The sequence below is a fragment of the Pipistrellus kuhlii genome, unplaced genomic scaffold (genome assembly GCF_014108245.1).
Source record: "Pipistrellus kuhlii isolate mPipKuh1 unplaced genomic scaffold, mPipKuh1.p scaffold_m20_p_1, whole genome shotgun sequence".
Taxonomy (NCBI): Eukaryota; Metazoa; Chordata; class Mammalia; order Chiroptera; family Vespertilionidae; genus Pipistrellus; species Pipistrellus kuhlii.
The window spans coordinates 91,850,895-91,868,287 of record NW_023425404.1 but is presented as its reverse complement, the minus strand read 5'-3'; the positions used below and the strand labels follow the sequence as shown (position 1 = coordinate 91,868,287).

At 39.4% G+C, this 17,393-nt stretch overlaps 1 pseudogene; it reads right to left on the bottom strand.

Moving 5' to 3' along the window:
• Nucleotides 1–14,184: 14,184 nt before the first annotated feature.
• Nucleotides 14,185–15,714, bottom strand: LOC118729509 (annotated as a pseudogene).
• Nucleotides 15,715–17,393: the final 1,679 nt, after the last annotated feature.

Below are 17,393 nucleotides of genomic sequence, written 5' to 3'. Positions count from 1 at the left end.
ATATATATATATATATATATATATATATATATATATATATATATTGCATGTAATTATATTACATGTAGTTGGCCCTTGTGTAACACACTTGGGCTTGAATTGCACAGGTCCACTTATATGTGCCTTTATATATATATTTTATTGATTTTTTTACAGAGTGAGAGAGGGATAGAGAGTTAGAAACATCAATGAGAGAGAATCATTGATCAGCTGCCTCTTGAACACCCCCTACTGGGGATGTGCCCACAACCAAGGTACATGCCTTTGACCAGAATCAGTCGGCAGGCCGACGCTCTATCCACTGAGCCAAACCGGTTTCGGCTATATGTGCCTTTTTAAAATAAGAACACTTGGCCTTCTATATCCCTAAGGTTGGCATCCACAGATTCAACCAACCACCAATGAGAAACAGTATTTTCCATGCGCAGATTTTTATCTGCTGAGGGTCCCAGCAGATGCTGAAACACAGCTGTAATTAAGTTTGGGGGTGGGGTGTCAAAAGTTACACCCAGATTTTCACCTGGAGGAGGAGGGATGTCAGGGCCTCTAAATCAGCTTACTCGGGGATCTACCGTAACCTCATTTAACTGTCTTTTTTCCTAGGTAGTCTAATGTTATAGACCAGTGGTCAGCAAACTCATTAGTCAACAGAGCCAAATATCAACAGTACAACGAATGAAATTTCTTTTAAGAGCCAAATTTTTAAACATAAACTTTTAATGCCACTTTTTCAAAATAGACTCACTCAAGCTGTGGTATAATATTTTGTGGAAGAGCCACATTCAAGGGGCCAAAGAGCCGCATGTGTCTAGTGAGTCGCAGTTTGCTGACCATGGTTATAGACAGAAACAAACTCAGAGAGGCTGGGTCAAATGATTGATAGTGTCTAATCAAGTGTCAAATTCTCACATTGGGCCTCCATCTTCTCACATTCTTTCCACCCATTCCATTCTCCTTCTCACAGAAAATGCTAGCAGGAGCTCCTTGCTTGAACATTTATTTTTAATTTTTTTTTTCCAGAGTGAGGGATAAAAAGAAACAATGTGGGCATGAATCAGCACCCTCTTTATATATGGGGTGTTTGAACATTTTCAATGTAGTTTCACCACACTTTATAAATTTCATAAATTCAACTGGTATATTACAGAAATTATTAATGAAAAATTGTCACCTTAATTAACTTTTAGGTAATAGAACATATATAACAACTAGCTTTGTTTTATATATTTGGCTATATTTAGATTAGCTCCTGATATTGATAGAAGGCAATTTAAAAACCCTACATGTACTTCCTCTCAGACACCATGGTATGAAAGATGGGAAGTAGAACAAGAGCAACTGCCTGGGGAATCTCATAAAAAAGAGAGGGCTTAAAGGGATTGGATCAAATAAATGAAACTAAGCAAAGATGGAGCATTCTATACAGAAGTGGAAAGATTAATCATTAAGCTCCAAAATGAGGCAAATGAAATTCCATTAAGGAAAAATTAAGTGCCAAGTGCATTTAAGTGAAGTTTTCTTATGTTACATGTCATAATGTCAAAGGAAATGATAGTCAACTTCCGTGTCAGTGGTAGGGAAGTTATCATTACTCTGGACAAAATTAATCTTAGGTCCTGCACTTTGTGTTAAAAGACAAGAAAAATTACTTCTTGGCTCTTTTTCCTCCTTGTACCCAAACAAAGCAACATGTATTTGGAAGAAAACCCTTCCCCATTGTGCAAGCTAAGACAAACTTTTTTGCCCTCAACTCTGCTTCTCTAGCCAGCTTACACTTCTGCTGTCAACAGCTGCTCCCTCATCTTACCTCAAACCTGAAAAGTCCTCACCTCCTCCCATACTTTCTGACTTCAGAGAGAAAAGAGAAACTACCATAACTCCTTCAACCTTCCTGACACCAAATCTACAAATCTATCCGTACCTGTACCCAACTTTGTGCTTTCCTCACTCCTATTACAGAGACACTCAGAGTTAAGGCTGTGCAAAGGAATGTAGTTCACACACCCCCTCCCCCTCCTCCCTCCTCCTCCTCCTCCTCCTCCTCCTCCTCCTCCTCCTCCTCCTCCTCCTCCTCCTCCTCTTCCTCTTCCTCCTCCTCCCTGATCTACTGACTCCTTTCCATCAGCATCTAGATGTATAAATGTATTTAACCTCCTCATTTAAAAAAATAAAAGCTGGCCCTGGTTGGAGTGTCGTCTCATACACCAAAAGGTTGTGGGTTCAATCCCAGTTGGGACACGTATGAAAGGCAACTGATCAATGTTTCTATCTCACACCTGTTTCTCTCTCCTTTCCTTTCTAAAATCAATTTTTAAAAAAACACATATCCAGGGTGATGATTAAAATAAAATCAGGACTGCTTTCTCCTCTTTGTAGACAAATCTACAGTATCACAATTCCTCACCTCTATTCCATTTCTCAACCCATTTTAATCCATATTCTACTCTCACCATTCTATAAAAACTCAGTAAGATCACTAATGGTTCTTATTTTGCTAGTTCTCCTAACAACATTAAATCCTTATGTTTGTTTGTTTTTTACTATATACTGTATATATTGTATATATTGTTTTAACATTACTGTATATATTGAAAAAAACACACGAGGATTTAATGTTGTTAGGAGACTAGTAAAATAAGAACCATTAGTATATATGTTTTTATTGAGGAGAGCCAGAGGGAAGGAGAGAAAGAGAGAGATAGAAAAATTGATGTGAGAGAAACATCGATTGGCTGCCTCCCACACACCCGCTACTGGGGATTAAGCCTGCAACCAGGGAATGTGCTCTGACCAGGAATCAAACCAGTGACCTCTTGCTTCGTGGATTGACACTCAACCAACTGAACTCCACCCATTGTTCTAAATCCTCCTTTTTAAACACCTCTTCCTTTACACCTAGTTTTCTTAGTACTCTCTGACCACTCTTATTTGCCACTTCACCTGCTATAGATTCTCAGGGTTTTGTTCCAAAGCCCTCTTCTTATTGTGTACAAACTTCCTACCCTCTCCCATCCATTTTCCAGCCAATGATAGATTTGTGCACTTCCTCAGGGATCCATGGTGATTTTTACTGCCAAAGCCAGCACTCTAATTCAAACAACCATCATCTCTCACCTGGACTGCCACAATAGCTTCTAAAGTAGTCGTCTAGTATTCACACATACAGTACTCTTAATTCCCAAATCTATTTTATTTTTGCCAGTATTTTTAGTAAAGATCTATATAATGTGGGCCTTTCTGGTTCTGCCTCTTTAAAAGCTAGACCACTCTTACCCTAGTTTACTATGCTGTAACTCTGCAGACGTTGTTTTAGTTCTTTTAATGCATACATTCTTTTCTCCCTCTTCAGCCTCCAGTTTGATGTTCTCCCCTCTCTAACTTTCCCACACTATTCATCAGGGAAACTCCCATGTAATCTCATCCTCGGTGGAAATCTCTGATAACCCAGACTAGTTTGTTTTCCTTGTTTAAACAATTTCCTTAAATTAAAAATGGTGGCAGAGAGGGAACTAAAAGGTGGAGCAGAGGAGTCAAGGACGTCATTCCAAGATGGCTGACAGGTAAACACCTAGCCGCAGCGGCACACAATACTTTCAATAAAATACAACTAAAATATAAAATGGACATGACCCAGAACTACAGGAAAGTTGACTGACTGGAAATTCTACAACGAGAAGCAAGGAGATAACCAGAAGGAAGTGCGGAGGAGCTGTAAAAGCCTAAGGTACGGAAACATGCAGCGCGGGCGGAGAGGATGGAGCCGGAGAGGAGGGCGGCTGAGTGCCTGGCTGGCGTTCCCTAGCAGGAAGGAGATAAAACTCCGACTGTGCTGGGCCTCAGTTCTGACTGCTCTGAACCCCATTTCTAGGCCAGACCCCAGGGACCCAGGCTCATCCATAGGGAGCTGGGCTGTAAGGCAGAACCCCCGGGGAGCGGCGAAAGGAGGTCCCAGAGGTGCGCATGTTGCACGCAGAGAAGGGACGGTTGGCTGTGCCATGGCACTGCCCTGGCGAGAAGGAGACAGGGGCTCCAGACTGCTCTGAACGCCACCTCCAACTCCACTTCCAACTGAACTGAACCACAATACCGGGCTCATTGGGGGAGAGTATTGACTGGCAGCAGGCGAAAATCGAGGGCACCTTTCTCTCAGAGGTGCTGGCAGCGAGTACTGAAGGACCCGCATAGGGCGGGGCTGATAGAAGCCAAAGCTGCAGGCTCCACCCTGAAACCCCGCTCCATCCAAGCAGAACACAGAGACTTTTAAGGCTACCAATTCAGGAAAGCTGCGAAAATGCCCAGACGAAATAGATTACAAACGAAAGAAATGGAGGACAAAAAGCAACTAGATATAGAGTTCAAATCTACGCTTATATGGTTTTTCAAGAATTTCCTAGAAAAGATGGATAAGACCTATGAGGATATGAAAAGGGATCAACTAGAATTAATAAGGGATCAACAAGAAGTGATAAGGGATCAACAAGAAATAAAGAATACATTGTTTGAAATAAAAAATATTATACAGAGTCCTAAAAACAGAATGGAAGATCGCAAGAATCAAGTCAAAGAGTTGGAGCATAAAGAGCTAGAAGACACTCCTCCCCAGAAGCTAGAAGGCAAGAGAATCCAGAAAATTGAAGATAATGTAAGAAACTTCTGGGACAACTTCAAACGAACCAACATCAGAATTATGGGGGTCCCAGAAGATGAGAGAGAGCAAGATATTGAAAACATACTGAAAGAAATAGTGACAGAAAACTTCCCCCACCTGGTGAAAGAATTAGACTTTACAAGTCCAGGAAGCGCACAGAACTTCAAACAAAAGGAATCCAAAGAAGACCACACCAAGACACATCATAATTAAAATTCCAAGAGCAAAAGACAAAGAGAGAATATTAAAAGCAGCAAGAGCAAAGAAGGTAGTTTCCTATAAAGGAGCACCTATACGATTGTCAGCTGATTTCTCAACAGAATCCATGCAGGCCAGAAGGGAATGGCAGGAAATATTCAAGGTGATGAATAGTAAGAACCTACAGCCAAAGATAATCTATCCAGCAAAGCTATCACTCAGAATCGAAGGTCAGATAAAGAGCTTCACTAATAAAAAAAAAGCTAAAGGAGTTCATCACCACCAAACCAGAATTATATGAATTGCTGAAAGGGGTTCTTTCAGAAGAGAAAGTAAATAAAGATAAAAATTATGAACAACAAATACGTAACTATCAACAAGTGAATCTAAAAACCAAGGAAATTTAAAAAAAATCTGATGAACAATATTAACTGTTGAATATAATAGAATCAGAGGTATGGAAGGGGACTGAACTGACGATTCTTGGGGAAAAGGGGAGAGGGGGATGTGGGAAGAGACTGAACATAAACTGTGCACCTATGGATGAGGACAATGGGGAGTGGGGAAAGGGCAGAGGCTGAGGTGGGAACCTGGTGGAGAAGAGCAATGGTGGAGGAGAGCAATGGGAAAAAAGGAACATTTGTAATAATATGAACAATAAAAATTTATTTAAAAATAATAATTTAAAAAAATGGTGGCAGAGAAAGACGATGTGCATGGACATGCTCCCAGGAATTACAACTGGAATATGGAAAGGCTTCTTGACTAATCAATGGAAAATATGCAGGAGAGAACCCTGATATCCAAGGACCAAAGGTAGAGACATAGAGGGCTGGAGGCGTGAAAGGGCTGGCCGGGCACCTACAGATGGTAACTGAAGTCCCAAAGAAATATCTCAGCAGTGGGAGAGGAAGGGTGCCACTAAGAACTCTGGAATCTAATTCCCAAGCTTGTCTTCCTAGCAGAGAGAACCAAACTGAAGAAAGTACCCACATAACATCTAGCTATGAAAAGCTGTGGGGTGCTGTCTGCCAGGGAGTCACAGCTGAAAAGTCAGGCAACCTCTTAAAGGGCCAGTGCACAAAATTTCCTGTGGAGACATCCCCCTTGTGCTCTGGCAGAGGGAGGGTGAAGTGTACTGGAGCTGTGAGAACAGAACCCAGAATTGAGTACTAGGGGGATAGAGCTCAGAAGGCATCAGACACCCTAAGTTTACTGGGCTGAGTCATTCCCTTATACAGCTTTCCCAGATAGACATCTGCCTTGCCTGGGGGGAAGATAGTCAACATGCCCTATTGAAAAACACCTTTCCCTAAGGCCACTTAAGAGGTTAAAAGTAACAACTAGCTTCTAGGCAAAAGCAACTGCCCCACACTATTGAAGAAACTCTTGCCACTCCTGAGAATGATTGTCTGGGGGCAATTCAAGTCAGAATCCTATTAGTCTGTAGATAGAGGTGGTTTCTGTAGGCTTTGAGTCTCTGCCTAATCTAATTAGTCATAAACAGCCTTTAATGCTGTCCTGCACTAGAGATTGAGAGATATAGAGGATCTATCTAATACATAGTCACAAACCCAGACAACCAAAAGAAGAAAACAAAAAACAACCCTCAAATGAAAGAACAAGTGAATTCTCCAGAAGAAGAGATAAATGAAGCAGAAATAAGAAATTTATTTGAAACAGAGTGCAAAGTAATGATGTTAAAAATGCTCTATACAATGAAAAAAGACATATCCTGTTTCCCTGAAAATAAGACAGTGTCTTATATTAATTTTTGCTCCCAAAGATGCACTAGGTCTTATTTTCAGGGGATGTCTTATTTTTCAGGGGATGTCTTACTTTTCAGCTGCGACTCCCTGGCAGACAGCACCCCACAGCTTTTCATGTGTGGAGGCGGAGCGGAGGTTGGAGTTCTGAGACAGAACCTGGGTGGGGGGGGGGGGGTTATTTTCAGGGGGATGCCTTATATTTCACTCAGAAGGAAACCTGTAAGTAGGTCTTATTTTCGGAGGATGTTTTATTTTTGGGGAAACATGGTAGTAACTATGAAACAAGAACAGTCTGGGATAAAGAATGGCATAACACATATAAAGAACACATTGGAAGGAATACATAGCAGATTAAGGGAACTGAGGATCAAATCAGTGAATTAGAAGACAGGGTTGAAAATATCACTCAATTAGAGAACCAAAAAGAAAAAAAATAATTAAAAAAACAGGATGACAGCTTAAGGAAGCTGTGGGACAATGTGAAATGTAACAATATTAGAATAGCATATGTGCCAGAAGAGGCAGAAAGGGAGAAAGGCATTGAGATAGTATTGAAAGAAATAATAGTAGAAAACTTCCTAACCTGGTAAAAGAAAAAGTCACATAAGTTCAGGAGGCACAGAGAACCCCAAACAAGCACCTAAACAGACCCATGCCCAGATACATTATAAGTAAAATGCCAAAAATTAAAGACAAAGAGAGAATCTTAAAGGTAACAAGAAAAAAGAAAAATGTTACCTACAAAAGAGTTCCCATAAGGTTGACACCTAATCTCTCATCAGAAACTCTACAGGCCAAAAGGGAATGGCACGAAGTACTCAAGGTAATATAAAGCAACTATCTGAGTCCAAGATTAATATATCCAGCAAGGATATCATTCAAAATAAATGACCAAATAAAGAGCTTCCCAGACAAAAAAAAAAAAAAAGGCTAAAGGAGTTCACTACCACCAAGCCAGCATTACAAGAAATGCTAAAGAAATTGCTATAATGGATTGCTGAGAAGAAGAAACAGAGAGAGAAACCTAACTATACAGAATTAAAATGACTATAAATAAGTACCTCTCAATAATAACCCTAAATGTAAATGTATTAAATACTCCAACCAAAAGGTTGTAGAGTAGCTGAAAGGATACAAAAACATGACCCAACTATATGCTGTCTACAGAAGACTCACCTCAAAACAAAAGCACACACAGGATGAAAGTGAAGGGATGAAAAAAATTTTCATGAAATTGGAAAAGGAAAAAAGATGGCGTAGCAATACTCATACCCAACAAAATAGACTTCAAAAGCATCATGCTAAGCAAAATAAGGCAGTCGGAGAAAAATAAATATCATATGATCTCACTCATTTGTGGAATATAATGAACAACATAAACTGATGAACAATAATAGTCAGGGGAAAAAATAATTCTAGAACATAATAGAAGTAATCCTGTTATTTGCAGATTTTTAATATTTTATGTAGCTTTTGTGATATTATACTATGTTAGTACACTTTTGGTAATATTATTATACTTAAAATCCTTTTATCCTTGAAATATTAATGTTTATTTCTTGAATAATTGGTGTTTATTGCATGTAACATTGTCATATTTAAAATAGTTTTTTTTTAAACAAAAAAAAACTGGCAAAAATAAAATACAAAAATAAACAGTTTCCTAGAATCATGAATTCTTTCCATGTGTCCAAATCACTTAAAATTTTTGTTGTTGTATCTCTCTTACCACTAACCTATGAAAGCTCTGGAGGCCAGGCACCATGTTTGATTTGTTCACCATTTGATCATATGACTCCCTGCAGCTAAATACAGTGCCTGGCAAATAGAAACTAGTTATTTGTTGAATGAGTAAATGCAAATGTAGAAGCAATTTATTAAAACACACACACACACACACACACACACACACTCCAACCCATCATCCTTCCATGACATTGCATAGTATATCATGCTAGCACAGGAGCAGCTATTATAGGGGGAGGATTTGACAAATTTAAAGCAACCTGACAGAAAATAAGGAACTCACTCAACCTGTAGTTCTAATCATGGACATCTCTTTAACTTATCTGCTGATTCCTTAGAAGTTTTTTACATTTTATATAGTTGTAATTCATGTGTAAACTTTTAATTTTTCTTTTTATGAATTCCCACATTTAATTGTTGTCTACTTGTTATATTTAAAGGTATAATAACATAGGGTTGCATCAATAGATCATGATTTTCTTAGCCATTTTCTAACTGTTAAGCTTTATGTTTAGTCCTGAATGCTTGATATGTTATGAATAGCAATAACGCAAAAACTCTTCATAAATAACTTTTTACTTTAAATTATCACCTTGAGGAGTATAAAAGAGGAATTGATACGTCAAAGCATATGACCAATTTATATCCTTTCATATAGATAGCCAGAGAGTTTTGAAAGGAAAGAACCAATGTGTAATACCATCAAAAATCCTATCGAATAAAAAAATAATATGCAAATTGACCATCATTCCAACACACAAAGATGGCTGCCCCATGTGTTCAAAGATGGCCACACCTATGTGAACACAAGATGGCTGCCTCAAGATGGTCAGCAGGGGAGGGCAGTTGAGGGCAATCAGGCCAGCAGGGGAGGGCAGTTGGGGGGGGAGTAGGCCTACAGAGAAGGGTAGTTGGAGACAATCAGGTCAGCAGGTGAGGGCAGTTAGGGGTGACCAGGCCTGCAGAAGAGGGCAGTTGGAGGTGACCAGGTCTGCAGGGATGGGCAGTTGGGGAGGGGACCAGGCCTACAGGAGAGGGAAGTTGGGGGCCATTGGTCTGCAAGGGAGGGTATTTAAAATCGACCAGGCCAGAAGTGGGGAGGGCAGTTAGGGGTGACCAGGCCTGCAGGGGAAGGGAGATAGGGGCAATTGGGCTGGCAACGGAGTAGTGAGGCATTGAACAGGCTGGCAGGGGAGTAGTTAGGGGGTAATCAGGCTGGCAGGGGAGTGGTTAGGGGGTGATCAGGCTGGCAGGCAGAAGCAGTTAGGGGCAATCAAGCAGGTAGGAAGGAGAGTGGTTGGGAGCCAGCACTTCTGGATTGTGAGAGAGATGTCTGAATGCCTATTTAGGCCTGATTCCACCTGGCAGTCAGACATCCCTCAAGGGGTCCCAGATTGGAGAGGGTGCAGGCTGGGCTGAGGGACACCTGCCCTGTGCATGAATTTTGTGCACTGGGCCTCTACTGTATAATATAAGCTTCTATCTAATTCCAGGTAGCCCTACCAACATTGGTGTTTTGTTTTTTTGTTTGTTTGTTTGTTTTTAATATATTTTATTGATTTTTAACAGAGAGAAGGGGAGAGAGATAGAGAGCCAGAAACACCGATGAGAGAGAAACATCGACCAGCTGCCTCCTGCACACCCCCTCCTGGGAATGTGCCTGCAACCAAGGTACATGCCCTTGACTGGAATCGAACCTGGGACTTTTCAGTCCGCAGACCAAAGCTCTACCACTGAGCCAAACCGGCTTCAGCAACATTGGGTTTTATACTTGTTTAAATTGATTTCTTGCAGAGTAGTAGATAATAACTAATATTTATTGAGCTCTTTCTATGTGCCAGAGACTTCTAAAGATTTGACAAGAATTTTCATATTTAATAATCATTATATACCATAAGGTAGATACTATTATCTTCATCCCCCTTTCATTTATTGTTTAATATTATTATTAGTAGTAGTAGTAGTAGTAGTGGTGGTAGTAGTGGTGATGCCATCTCCCTTTTAAAGATGAAAAAACTGAGGCTGTGAGTTGCCCAAGTTAGGTAAACTGACTCAGTTTACATGTAGATTTACTGACCCAGAACTTGTACTCTTTTTTTTTTTTTTTTTAATTCTCACCCAAAGATATTTTTTCCATTGATTTATAGAGACAGTGCAAAGGAGGGAGACAGGAGGTGAGAGAGAGAGTGAGATAGATAGATAAACATCAGTGTAAGAGAGAAGGTTCCCCCACTGGGGTGGAGATTGAACTCGCAACCCAGATACTTGCCCTTGACCAGAAATTGGCCGATACTCTAACCAATTAGCCATACCATCTAAGACAAAGCATATATTCTTAACCACCATGAAGTAATGTCTCCTGGTTATTGGTAGTAGTGTTTTGTTTTATTTTTTTACCCAAAAGGAAAAATTGCTATTTTTTAAATAAATCTTTATTGCTCAGATTATTACAATTGTTCCTTGTTTTTCCCCCATAGCTCCCCTCCACCCGGTTCCCATCCCACCCTTTGCCCTTACCCCCCCACAAACACACACTGTCCTCATCCATAGGTATATGATTTTTGTCCAGTCTCTTCCCTCACACCCCACATCCCTTTCCCCCTGAGAATTGTCAGTCCACTCCCTTTCTATGCCCCTGATTCTATTATATTCACCTATTTATTCTGTTCATCAGATTTTTTTAATGAATATTTTCTACCAATATTTATTTCTTTATTTTTTTAATATATTTTTTATTAAATTATTATTTTTGTACATATACCAATGCCCCCCCCTCCCGTACATACCTTCCCCCCCAGAGTTTTGTGTCCATTGGTTGTACTTATATGCATGTATACAAGTCCTTCAGTTGATCTCTTATCTCTCCCAGATCTCCCCAACCTCCCCGCTGTAATTTGACAGTCTGCTTGTTGCTTTACTGTCTCTATATCTATCTTTTGGTTCTTCAGTTTATAATGTTCTTTATCATCCATAAATAAGTGAGGTCATGTGGTGTCTCTCTTTTATTGACTGGCTTGTTTCACTCAGCATGATGTTCTCCAATTCCATCCAGATTGCTGCAAACGATGAGAATTTTTTCTTTTTTATGGCTGCATAATATTCCATTGTGTAAATGTACCATAGTTTTTGGATCCAATCATCTGCTGATGGGCACCTAGGCTGTTTCCAAATCCTAGCTATTGTAAATTGTGCTGCTATGTTCATCAGATTTTTAAATTCACTTGTAGATAGATATGTATTTGTTGTTTATAATTTTTATATTTACCTTTTCTTCTTCCTTCTCTTCTTAAAGAATACTTTTCAGCATTTCCTATAATACTGGTATGGCAGTGATGAACTCCTTTAGCTTTTTTTTTTTTTTTTTTTTTTTTTTTTTTTTTTTTTTTTTTTATCTGTGAAGCTCTTCATCTGACCTTCAGTTCTGAATGATAGCTATGCTGCGTAGGTAATCTTGGTTGTAGGTTCTTGCTTTTCATCACTTTGAATATTTCTTGCCACTTTCATCTGGCCTGTATAGTTTCTGTTGAGAAATCAACTGAAAGTCATATGGGTGTTTTTCTCTTGCTGCTTTTAATGTTCTCTCTTTGTCTTTTGCTCTTGGCATTTTTTTATTTTTTATTTTTATTTTTTAAAAAAATATATATATATTTTTTAAATATATTTTTATTGATTTTGTACAGAGAGGAAGGGAGAGAGAGAGAGAGAGTAAGAAACATCGAGAGAGTGTCATCGATCAGCTGCTTCTTGCACATCCCACTGGGGATATGCCGGCAACCAAGGTACATGCCCCTGACCGGAATTGAACCCGGAACCCTCCAGTCCCCAGGCCGACGCTCTATCCATTGAACCAAACCGGTCTCGGCTGTTGTTCATAGTTTTTATCTTTATTTACTTTCTCTTCTGAAAGAACCCCCTTCAGCAATTCATATAATTCTGGTTTGGTGGTGATGAACTCCTTTAGCTTTTTTTTTTTATTAGTGAAGCTCTTTATCTGGCCTTTGATTCTGAATGATAGCTTTGCTGGGTAGATTATTTTTGGCTGTAGGTTCTTGCTATTCATCACCTTGAATATTTCTTGCCATTCCCGTCTGGCCTGCATGGTTTCTGTTGAGAAATCAGCTGACAATCGTATGGGTGCTCCTTTATAGGTAACTACCTGCTTTGCTCTTGCTGCTTTTAATATTCTCTCTTTGTCTTTTGCTCTTGGAATTTTAATTATGATGTGTCTTGGTGTGGTCCTCTTTGGATTCCTTTTGTTTGGAGTTCTGTGTGTTTCCTGGACTTGTAAGTCTAATTCCTTCACCAGGTGGGGGAAGTTTTCTGTCACTATTTCTTTCAGTATGTTTTCAATATCTTGCTCTCTCTCATCTTCTGGGACCCCCATAATTCTGATGTTGGTTCACTTGAAGTTGTCCCAGAGGTTTCTTACATTATCTTCAACTTTCTGGATTCTCTTGCCTTCTTGCTTCTGCGGAGGCGTGTCTTCTGGCTCTTTCTGTTCCAAATCTTTGACTTGATTCTTGCAATCTTCCATTCTGTTTTTAGGACTCTGTATAATATTTTTTATTTCAAACAATGTATTCTTTATTTCTTGTTGACCCCTTATTAGTTCTTGTTGATCCTTTATTAGTTCTTGTTGATCCCTTTTCATCTCCTCATAGGCCTTGTCGACCTTTTCTAGGAAATTCTTGAAAAACCTTATAAGCGTGGTTTTGAACTCTATATCCAGTTTCTTCTTTTCCTCCATCTTTTGTTTGTGCTCTATTTCCTTGTCTTGGCATTTTCACAGCTTCCCTGAGTTGGTAGGGTGGCTTAGAGTGCTAAGGTGTCCTATATGTTTCAGTGAGTCAGCCTCCCAGTTACCTGAGGTGGACAGTCTTGGTGTAGCCCTTTGTAGGCTGTGTGTGCAGTCTTGTTGTTAAGCCTTGCTTGTTGTTGGTATCACTGGGAAGCGTTGATCTCCAAGCTAATTGGCTATGAGGATCAGAAGTGTCTCAGTTAGGAGGGTTTCTGTATTCCACTTCTATTTTTTTTTTAAATATATTTTATAATTGATTTTTTACAGAGAGGAAGGGAGAGAGATAGCTAGAAACGTCGATGAGAGAAACAACAACCGGCTGCCTCCTGCACACCCTCTACTGAGGATGTGCCCGCAACCCAATGTACATGCCCCTGACTGGAATCGAACCTGGGATCTTTCAGTCCTCAGACCGACGCTCTACCACTGAGCCAAACCGGCTTCGGCTGCTCTTGACATTTTAAATATGATGTGTCTTGGTATGGTCCTATTTGGATTCCTTTTGTTTGGAGTTTTGTGTGCTTTCTGGACTTATAAGTCTATTTCTTTCACCAGGAGGGAAAAGTTTTCTGGCATTATTTCTTCAAATAGGTTTTCAGTCTCTTGCTCTCTCTCTTCTTCTGGCACCCCCATAATTCTGATGTTGGTAAGCTTGAAGTTGTCCCAGAGGCTCCTTACACTATCTTCATATTTTTTTTATTCTTTTTTCCTTTTGCTTTTCCGGTTAGGTGTTTTTTTGCTTCTTTGTATTTCAAATCATTTTTTTTTCAACTTTATAATTTTTACAAAACAAAAGGCAGTATCAAAAACAGCAAAGAGTTTACAGAATTTCTGCACCAGTTTTCACGTAAGTCAGTGATTACAGTGTCCAATGTAAATACGAAGCACAAGCTGATTTTCCTCTTGATCATATGCACTCTGGTGGAGCTACTGAATAACAACTTTCTATAAGCACCGGTCATTTTTTTTGAGAACTGATTTGGTTTGTCCAACAAGTAAACACTTTTTGCTATGTGGCATTTTCTTCTTTTAAAAAACACTGAGCTAAAATACTCAATGGGGTGTGTTTGGATCTGAACCAAATCTTTTGAGATCCTAATTATCCTGAAGAACACTGAAGACATTTATAGGGCATATTAAATACTGGTTCTATACCGCATTATGTTAAGTCAGCTACTATAGTTCTAAGGAAAACAGCATTTCATTCAGAGGCTGACCAGAGTTTGAACTACATCACAGTTTCCATGTCCTTTCTGATGAGGAGTAGTTTTCCCAAGTAGGGCCACATTATTGGAACAAAAGTTTTATGCTAAAGCCCAACAGGCTCTGGTATTTTATGGAACATTAGTGTCAAGCAAGACTCTTTGCTCTGGATCCTGGTGACCACAAAGAAATCGAGAGGCCATGATGGCTGGGTGCTGAGAGGGGGAGATACTTAAACTCACATAATCTGGAGGCAGACACAAAGCTGGAACTTGGTAATGGTGTTAACCTACCACTTGTTCCAGAAACACATTTTGCTTAAAAAAGGGAAGTATGGTCCAGTTTTGTAATGTTAGCAGCTGCCAGTCTCTCAAACATATTTTTATAAGGATATTTTCTGGCTAGAAATGAGTTAGGAAATCTGTATCAAATTCTCATCAAATTTATCACTATTAGTAAAAAACAAAATCCAAAAAACACCACCAACAACAAAAACCCCACCAGCCAACATAGGTGGTTAAACCTAAATGTAAATTATACTATGTACAAACTGGTATACATATCACTGAAATAGTTCTGACAGCATGACACCTGTTGAAAAATTGCCTATATATTATCCCAATTTTCATGAAAGGAAATGGATATGTAGTTTTCTTCTTTACAGATATGAAAGAGGAACCAAGAAGGCAAAGCTGAGAGATGCTACCCAAAAGGCAGTGGTGGCATTTGGTTGTTTTGGTCTTTGTACCAGCAACTCCCACACCTATAAGAGAAGCCCAGTTCCTGCTGGACTACACGGTTCTCTGGGCAGTCAACACGCGAACGATGGACCCCACTCCTCCAGCAGCAAGTGCCTTCTCATGCCACTGCAATAACACAGTGCTGCTATTGTCAAAGGGGCTCTCAAAGTCTTTATGAATATACTTCATGAGGAGATCCACCCCATTCTTGTCCAGAGACTGAACTGCCTTTTCAATATCATTAGCTTTAAAGGCGATGAGCACCTTCAAGACAATGCTGCCTACCCAATCCTTCACCACCTGACTCTTGGGGCTTTCAGGGATGCCTGCAGGGCAGCTGTCATGTTTCCTTGCCACAGGCCAGAGTCCACCTTGCCCTCGTCAGGCCCAATAGGCCCATCACCCCCATCTTTCTTGTCCACGAACTTGTTCTCTTACTCATCCACGTCCACCTTCTGGAACCGGGCAGACAACACCCTGTTCTTTGACATCCTGATCCTGAGTGGCGGCCAAGGCCTCCTCTAGTCTAGCTGCAGCCTCTACCTCAGCAAGCCCAGCCTGCCAGGAACCCAAAGCCTGATGCCTTCACTTCCTTCTTCCGCTCTGGGGCATCCATATTTCAAATCATTGACTTGATTTTTGCGATCCTCTAGTCTACTGTTGGATCTCTGTATACTATTTTTTATTTTAATCAAAGTATGCTTAATTTCTAGTTGGTCCTTTTTCATATCCTTGAGGATCTCGCTAAATTAATCAGCCTTTTAAAGAAAATTCTTGAAAAACCTTATAACCATGGTTTTGAACTCTATATCCAGTCATTTGCTTTCCTCCATTTCTTTAATTTGTGACCTGTTTCTTTGTCTCCGCATTTTGTCTGCTTCCCTGAATTGATAGAGTGGAAACTAAAACCATTCTCTCTAAGAACAGGAACAAGACACGGATGCCCACTATAGCCACTCCTCTTTGACATAGTACTGGAAGTACTAGCCATTGCAATTAGACAAGAAGAGGAAATAAAAGGCATCCAAATTGGAAACGAAGAAGTAAAGTTATCCTTATTTGCAGATGACATGATATTGTACATAAAAAACCCAAAAGACTCCATTAAAAAACTAATTGACTTAATAAGTGAATTTGGGAATGTAGCAGGATACAAAATTAATGCCAAGAAATCTATGGCATTTCTATACACCAACAGTGAATGTACAGAAACAGAGACTAAAAAAGCAATTCCATTTACCATCACACCAAAAAAATTAAGATACCTAGGAATAAACTTAACTAAGGAAGTAAAGGACCTATATTCAGAAAACTACACGACACTGAAAAAAGAGATAAAGGAAGATGTAAACAGATGGAAGAACATACCATATTCATGATTGGTAGAATCAACATCATCAAAATGTCCATACTTCCTAAAGCAATCTATAGGTTCAATGCACTCCCCATTAAAATACCAACGGCATATTTCACTGACCTAGAAAGAACTCTCCAAAAGTTAATTTGGAACAATAAAAGACCCCGAATAGCCACAGCAATCCTGAGAAAGAAGAGTAAAGTAGGAGGGATCTCAATACAGACTTCAAGCTGTATTACAAAGCCACTGTTCTCAAAACAGCCTGATACTGGCACAAGAACAGACATATACAATAGATCAATAGAATAGAATAGAGAATCCAGATATCAACCCAAATCACTATGTTCAATTAACATTTGACAAAGGAGGTACGAATATACAATGGAGTCAAGACAGTCTCTTCAATAAATGGTGTTAGGAAAATTGGACAGATACATGCAAAAGAATGAAACTAAATCACCAACTTACACCATTCACAAAAATACACTCAAAATGGATACAGGACTTAAATATAAGACGGGAAACCATAAAAATACTAGAGGCATCCACAGGCAGCAAAATCTCAGACATATGTAAAAAGAACTTCATCACTGATACTGCCCCTAGGGCAATGGAAGCTAAAGAGAAAATAAACAAGTGGACTACATCAAAATAAAAAGCTTTTTTACAGCAAAGGAAATAATAAACAAAACAACAAGAAACAAATGTTATCACTGATAAAGGTTTAATCTCCAACATCTATAGACAGCTTATACAACTAAATAAAAGGAAAATGAATGATCCAATTAAAAAATGGGCAATGGACCTAAATAGAAACTTTTCAAAAGAAGACAGAAGGAAGGCCAAGAGGCACATGAAAACATGCTCAAAGTCACTAATTATCCAATAGATGCAAATCAAAATAACAATGCAGTATAATCTCACACCTGTCAGA